The sequence below is a fragment of the Pteropus alecto genome, unplaced genomic scaffold, assembly GCF_000325575.1.
Source record: "Pteropus alecto unplaced genomic scaffold, ASM32557v1 scaffold152, whole genome shotgun sequence".
Lineage (NCBI taxonomy): Eukaryota > Metazoa > Chordata > Mammalia > Chiroptera > Pteropodidae > Pteropus > Pteropus alecto.
Genome location: NW_006432227.1, coordinates 7,724,468 through 7,732,831, shown reverse-complemented (window position 1 = coordinate 7,732,831; position 8,364 = coordinate 7,724,468). Strand labels below are relative to the sequence as shown.

Sequence of the window (8,364 nt, the reverse complement as noted above, 5' to 3'; positions counted from 1 at the left end):
TAGCCAATTTTTGTTAATATAGTCAGGAAATTAATTTGCATTTTGATCTACAAATTCAACAGTATTAAACAATTCAGCAATATTAAAAACATTTTTTAAATCAGCTCATTAAAATTTATTTTAACTTGTTTCTTAGTTTATATTTGAATAGTTTAAAATTTAACCTTCAATGGCATCAAACTCACAAGAACATCAAACACCTCTTAAATCTATTTCATTCCATATTTTAACAGGCCTAAGAGACCAAAATTAAAATCACAATTAATTAATTTATTTATTCATTCCAGATAGAGAAATAGCTTGAGAGAACAGTTGGTTTTTATTTTCAAATAACAAAGTTTAGTACACAGATCAGATATAAGATAGTTATTATAATGCAGCAAGGTAAGTACAAAATTGACTTTGGCCCTTACCTATGTCTCCAGATTAAAATCTTGACATTCTTGGATGTGGACCTCACTAATTTTCCATGTGGAATCAACAGTTCTCTAAAAATGTTGCACTATGGTACTTAAGTGACTTTGCATGTTTCATTCTCATCATGTAGATTACCCTCCCGCACTAGACGACCTGGTTTTGCAACTCTTTTTTAAATTGCAACTCAAGCATTACCTTTTTATGAATCTTTCCTTGATATCACCCTCCTTTCAGTCATTATTAAGTGTATTTAGCTATCACATCACCTATTCTGCTTAAATTATGTTTTCCTCCTATAAAACTTGAAGGCTAAAATCATGTCTCTGTTTCAGCATTACCTAGGACAGCAAAAATGTATGTTTACTGGCTCAGAAAATACTTGGAGATAAGATATTGAGATTAAGTAAATATGATTAACTTTGAGGGTATTGCTGTTTGAGTAATGTTCTATTTTCCAATAAACAAAATAACCAGGACTTATTTACATAACTTTGTAATCACAGTTGAAAAATTATAAGTTAAACAATTGTAAGTCAGAGACCATCTGTATATACATTTATATCTCAGTAAGAAGAGGCTTTCTCTCTCCTCTCGCTCTCTCTCTATTTCTCTCTCTCTCTCTACATATATATATATACATGTATATGCATATACATATGTATATGTATGCATATACATACATATTTCTGATATATATCGGAAATGAGTGTATGTGTTGTTATTTGTTGGGGGATGGGACTATAAAATAAACTTCTTTATTATCATTTGTAAAATATGTTTTAATATGAAATTATATAATATGCATTTATTTTTAGTGTTTAATTTTTCTGGATATAAAATATTCTGTTCCTTAAATTCTGTTCAATATGAATTTGTACAATAATGTTAGTCAAAATACACAACATATTTTTAATTATGGAAAAAATACATATATATATACTTTGGAGTATCCTATTATCTCACTTCATATGAAGAAATCAGCATACTTCTTTGCAGATAAGTATATTTCAGTCTGAAAAAAAATGCAGTAGTAAGCTTAAAAGAAGGCAAGTCACTCATATAAGGAAAAACATGGAACTATACCGATATCTATAAAAATATGTTTATATATTGCTTTTAATTCCTTGGAGAGGAGTATAAAATTCAAGTGACAATTAAATTTTTACTTCTCTATTTGTAATTGTAAAACTCTAGCAATGTGTTTTTATTTTATTTTTTTCATCTAAGCAATTTTATCTGAAGATTCAGAGAATTCTGTGAAGAATACATAATAATAGAAATTTTGCTTAGTTCCACACCAACAGAAGGGAATTTATACTTTTATGCCCCAAAGAATTGACTCTTTTCTCTAAATGACATATGGTATCCTTTTTCAAAATAATACTCTTGCTTTTATGCTAAATAAGTTTTTTATTTAAATCCATGCCAACATAGTAAAATTTGACAAAAAAATACAGAGCAATCAACTGAAGTAATACAGCATTCAAGTTATAAAATATTTTAATAATTTCATAGTTCTTCTTTTCATTTTAAATTGAAATTTTAGAGAAGATTTTTGGAATACATTTATGAAATGCACACACGCACACACACACACATCTACAGACACATAAACGGCTGAAGGAAATGATCAGATCTACAATGATTTTATTAAAGATCAGAAATTAAAGTTTTTTAGACTTTCAGTGGAAGCTCATAGTAAATAAAAGTTATGGTATTTACTGGATACTATTAATCAGCCGTGCATAGAAACTTTAGACTATCTGGATTTATGCAGGTTAATTATCAGAACTGATATATAAGACCACCTGTGACAATATGATTTAAAAATTTATTTTAGAAAAATGTTTTTCAGAAAAGTAGGACTGTAAGCCAATAAATAAGTTTATTATTTGCTTCAGGAAATTTCTGAAGACCAATTTGTGTGTGTGAATAACTCTCCTCTCAGATAATAGATTGCTCATCTGGGCAGATAGCTGTTTATTAAACAGCAGTTTACTTATGAAGACTCACTTCTAGGCCCTCAACTCACAGAGTCCCTCAATTTTAAGTGCTTATGTGATAAACTTTACCTACTGCAATTGGTTACTGGCCTTGAAAGGCTCACTTTAACCACTTGAGCCCAGACTCCAATAGCCTGTAAATATCATTATCTCTTCTAAAACACCACCTTGCCCAAGTGGTATTCTTTCTTTTAGCTGTTTCTCTATTTCATTTAGCTTTGCTTAATCAATGTTTTAGTTGGTTTGTAAGGGAGTCAATAGAAAATAACCCTTGAGATTCCACAATAACGAATCAAGGACCTGTTCCCATGATGGTTCAAGATCCTGATGTTTTTCTGAGATTTCTTGAATCATCCACTTGGGAGACGCCCTGATCATAGTGAAGAAATAAGTTTTGAATTGGATCTGAAGTATAATTTCTTTTCCTTGGACTCTCAAATTTTATGTTTATTTTGACATTTGGAAATGCAAACTGTTTTCTAGGAATTCTTTGATTATTTGATCATATTTTATTCTTGACAAAAACCTAAGTACTTATATTGCTAACTTTCTTCATGTAATTTCTCATGTTTTTATAAGCCTATAAAAGGAAATTTATAGGAAGAAAAACAGGCTTACGTCCAATAAATTTGTCTTTCAGTTTAATCTTAAGGACTGACGAGTTCAGAAGATCTCATGAGATCAGCATTCTTATAAGAATAAATGCAGTTTGTCTTGAGTCACCTGTCAGAATTTCATGGGAACTTTCCTTAGTCTTGTTATGTTTTACTAGGGATAATTTATTCCTGAAAGAGACTGCCACTCCAAATGTTTTGCCTGCTTGGAATTTCAAATTTATTGGGACTCAATTAAAGTAGTCCAAATACTGGGTTACGGTCTCAAGACAAAATTCAAAAGCAATTTCTTCAACTATCTATTGTAAGACTTGGATGGATCCAACTTAGTTTAAATCCTCAACTCTTATAGGCATCCTCATATTTTTTAGCAACATTTCTTTCTTCTTTTGTAACATTATATCTACTAATTTAGTAGTAAAAGATCTGTGATGCAAATGCACTTGTCAAATTGAAAATTATTTTTCAAATCCCTGAGAATCTATTCTCCTAGCTCATTCATAATTGTCTTAGCTAATTGAGTAAATTAAGGCTAAATTCTAATCTATAAATTCAACTGGATTCGCGAAGCCCATTAAGCTTGCCCAGCACTTTCGGAAACCAAAAGCTATTGAAGGTTTAAAATCGTTGGAAAGCTAATAGCAAAAATGTTAAGCATACCTTATACCAGTCTATGTCTGGTTAATATCTCTAAAGAGTGAGGCCATAGACTTGTTTAGGATCTTAAGGCCAAAACGAAAAGTCAGTTGCCATAACATGTGATACTGAGTCTCAGTATTACAGTATTTTCCTTGCCACTTGCAGGTACATATCTAAAAGTGTAGACCTGGTATCAGCTTTCTTTAGTGTACCAGTAGATAATGATAGTTCACCAGCAGCATAATAATGATGATTTTATTTTTGAAATCTTTGTATTTAGTAATAATTAAATATGTTATTATACTCTTTTTATTTTAGGTGAGGAAACCCTTGGTTGACTTCACAGATTGCAAGGACCTTGTCAACTTACAATCCCTTATTTTTTAAATTTTTATTTTTTACGCCTGCAGCACCTGGCCTTCCTAGGTGGTCTCCCATCCAAGTACTAACCAGGCCCGACTCTCCTTAGCTTCTGAGATCAGACGAGATCGGGCTTGTCCGGGGTAGCATGGCCGTGGACTGTTATGCTATTTAAATTAACTAATATTATTAATTTAAAAACATGTGTAATACCTATATACCAACATCTCGTTTATAGAACATTATTTTGCAATGAGGTTTTACAATTTAATCAATTCAGTCATTTAATATATGACAGATTTATAGATTCAAATGTTCACAAATATTTGTATTCTGTTTTGCTAGACACATGGACTACAGTTCTCAAACTTGTTTACATTGTATTAGGCCATGAGATTAAGGTAAGAATAATGCAAGATGAATAGAAATAACATATTCAGTATTCAGACTTAGTCCTCAAATCTTTCACATGCATTTTTTTCTCATTCTGACTGACCAGAATGGCCAAATCTAAAGTAGTCTTGAAAGCAACATGCTGCAAATTGAAAAGACCGAATAATGTATATTCTTGGATGAGAACATACAGGAGGTATGCCTTGCCTATTTAAAGAACACGCCAAGTTTCTTTTGTGTTTAAGATATTATATGTTGAGCCTAGAGCCTAATTGACAAAACAACTAGCATTATTACAAATAACGCAGACATCAGTAGCTTAAATAGGTCCTGTTATAACAAACCCTAAAATATTTGCACTAAATTAACATTAAATTAGCTAGTAAACCAACCTCAGAGAATTAAAAAATGAAAAACTAGTATAGTCATTTAAAAAAAAAATGTCGAAACTGTCATCTGAAGTTAATTGGAGTTCAATCAATGCCACTAGGTCATCACATTTGAGAAAGCCAGGTTATTGTGTATTTGTTCACATTTACTTTATTCCTTAATCAATTACAAGAAAGAGATTAGCTCAGGCAAGAAAGGGGTGGTTTTTAAAGCAGAAAGAAAGAGAATAATGTTGAGATTTTCAATTTTACCTCTACTTATCAGTTATTTATGCTAGATAATTTTTGCGTTGTGGGGAACTATCCTTTGCATTGTAGGATGTTTCACAGTATCTCTACCACTATATACAAGTAGTACCTCTACACAATTATTATCACCAAAAATGTCTCCAGATATTGGCAAATGTCCTATGGGGAGAAAAGATACCATCTCTGATTAGAAACTACTGGTATAGAAAAAGTCTAGAAATACTGAAACCATACATGTCAAAAAAGCTGAATTTTTCCAGATTAGATTGAAAAAGCCTTTTAAATTCAAAGCCTACAGTATTCTTAGTTAATCAAAGGAACTCAGCCCTGAAGCAAATAACTGATTAGACATGTTATTTTCCCTCTCAAGACTACTATAATAAATAATCTAAAGGTTGTCACCATTAAGAAGAGAGAAGCATATGTGTACTGGGGAAAAGGGAAAACAAGAAAATGAAGCAGATTTGAGAACAATGTCTAGGAAGATTTCTATGTTGGTTATCGTCCATGAAATTAACTAGAAATGACCAGATTTAAAAAAAAAAAAAATTCCAGAGAATTATTTGTCCAAGATAGTATTATTCTATTCTAAAAAAAAAAAAAAATCTCCTTTAAAGCTTAAAATAACCTCAGCTATCTCAAATTCCACAAATCAGAAATCATGCTGAGAAAGCTTTCATCATCGCTTAAGATGGGGGCATGGAAGATAATGGAACAAAGCAGAACATCTCAGAAGGTAAATTTATAAACCACAGGGGAAGTGGACAATGAAGTACTTCCAGAGAACACATTCATGGCTTTATAAAGAAAACTTTATCCTGCTCTTCAAAATTCTGTCGGTGTTATGCAGACTTTGCTTTCTGAATGGAAGCTCCACCGTTGTTAAGTTAGGTGTGGGTTGTACAGAGAATCTGTCTTTTGATTTTATAAGATATTAGACCTTGGTAAGCCGTATCCAGGCCTAATGGAGTGAATGACACAACGTAACAAATCCTGGACTTTAAGCGGGATGCAGTAACTACCTGAACGAGACTTTATATTGCCTCTCTTGTGGAGAAAATAGAGTGTGCAGAAGAAAGTGTGCAAATGTATGTTTCATGACTAGTCCTCTTTCGTCTACCGGAATGGTGATTTATCAGGGTAGTCTTGGAAACTACAAGTTGATAATAATAGAACCTGCCTTAACCTTAAATATTCTTTGAGAGAGAGATGACTCTTTAGCCAAAAATGCTTACCTTGGACTCTTATGTAAGAAATCACTTTCTATTTGGTTTAAGGAAATAGATTATACTTTCTAGATCTGCTTGACAAAGAGGCCAGTATTAGAATACATTAATCCAAATATTCATGAAGTTATTTACATTGATTTTTACTATTTTAGAAATCAGAATAGATATCTGGTATTTTGTGCTTCCTATGCACCTGATACTTTGATGAGTGTTTTAAATATATTTTCTCATTGGATCCTTAAACTTTTAATGGGGGTACTAAGAAAAAAGATTGAGATAACCTAAACAGTTTGTATAAAAATTATATAATTATTTTCTCTCTCTAATTGTATAATAACTTTTCTATGTTTAGTTAGTAATTTTTAATGTAAATTAAGCGGGAGGCAACATAAGAGTTGTCTTTAATGTTTACTCAACATTGCCAGTCTAGCCATTTGAAATTAATTCACCCATTTGAAAAATGTCTACTCTGCTTAAGACAGTATAGTGGGCAGAATAATGGTCCCCCAAGATGCCCATGTCCTAATCTCTAGTACCTGTGACTCTGTGACTTTACAGGGCAAAAGGTTTTTGCAGGCGTGATTAGCTTAAAGACACAGAGATGGGAGATTCTCTTGTATTTTACTTGTAGAAAAAAGCTAATCACATAGGTTAGAAATAGAGAAACTTTCTATTTCTATAGTCAGAGATGCAACATTTGCTAGCTGTGAAGAATGGAGGAAGAGGACCACAAGCCAAGAAATAAAAACAATCTTTAGAAGTGAGGAAAGGCATAGAAATGGATTCTCCCTTAGAGCTTCTAGAAGGGAATGCAGCATACTCACACCTGATTTTAACCTAGCGAGACTCACTTCAAACATCTGACAATTAGGACTATAAGATAACATATGTGTTTTGTTTTAAAACATCATGTTTGTAGTAATTTGTTACAGCAGTAATAGGAAAATCATGCAGAATGTATCGATAATAAATAAAAAAAATTACAAGCAAAAGAGTACAATTCCTTTCCTTCACAGTGTTTACAATAAATAAGTGCACAAAAATTAAATACACAAGTTCCCAACAACTTATTCCACTTTAATTTTAGCTGGTGTTACGGACAAAAATAGAAATTACATAGAATATAGGGAAAAAGACTTTAGCTTCTTCTTACATTGCAGAAAATGTTTATTGAGAACCATTTTGGTTATAAATAACATAGTTACATTAAGCCAAAAGTAGAAGTTTGCTCTAAAGAAAATGAGGCGCTGAAAGGAAACAAAAGTCACAATGATTTTAGGCACTAATTGTAAACTGCAAACATTGTTAAAAATTATAATCAATCTGACCCTTAGAAAGAAACGTGCTTGATGATGTAAAAAAATCACAAATGTCCTCTATAATTACTAATCTAGTAAATGCTCATCTCAATTCAAAACCTGTGGAAAAATATATCTTAAATCATTTGGTCACAAACCGTATCTAATAATAGAAATTAATTCAAATATTGCCATGATCTCCTGCCTTCTTCTTTTACACTATCATGGATAAGATTTAATTGTCCTTCAGTGTCATGGAACACAGCCTGGGATTAAGCTGATGAAGCTAGAAATGAACGAATAATGATGAGACTTTGAAAAAGAAAACCATCACGTTAGTAAAGAAGGTTAGTCTTATTTTACATTTTCTTGACAATTGAACTAATAGCAAGAACACTTGCCTGTTCCTTCCGTTTTGCATGCGTTTGATTGTGTCAGCTGAATTGTTTAAGTGATTTTCTCCCTGAAGTGTCAAAGGCATTCATCCCATATTCTTTTTTTCTATGTACATTTCAGAGTGGCAAGGACTCTTAACTGTAAGTGAAAGTGATGTCTGTGTTGCTTGATTTTCTGTGTGATTACTGTTTGTGATTGTCCTTTTCCCCAAGATGACATGTAATTTTCCAGCACAGATTATTTTTCAAAAGAATTACATTCTCAGGTTTTGCAGAAAGAGATGCCCATTTACTGAAATGTAAACTTGAATTTCTGGAAAAGAAACATCAAATTCTCACAACTAATCTGTAAAGTAGCTATATATTGTTATTTTTCAG

General features: G+C 31.8%; 1 pseudogene; it reads right to left on the bottom strand.

Moving 5' to 3' along the window:
• Positions 1–4,074: 4,074 nt before the first annotated feature.
• Positions 4,075–4,193, bottom strand: LOC112475880 (annotated as a pseudogene).
• Between the last annotated feature and the right edge of the window lie 4,171 nt (positions 4,194–8,364).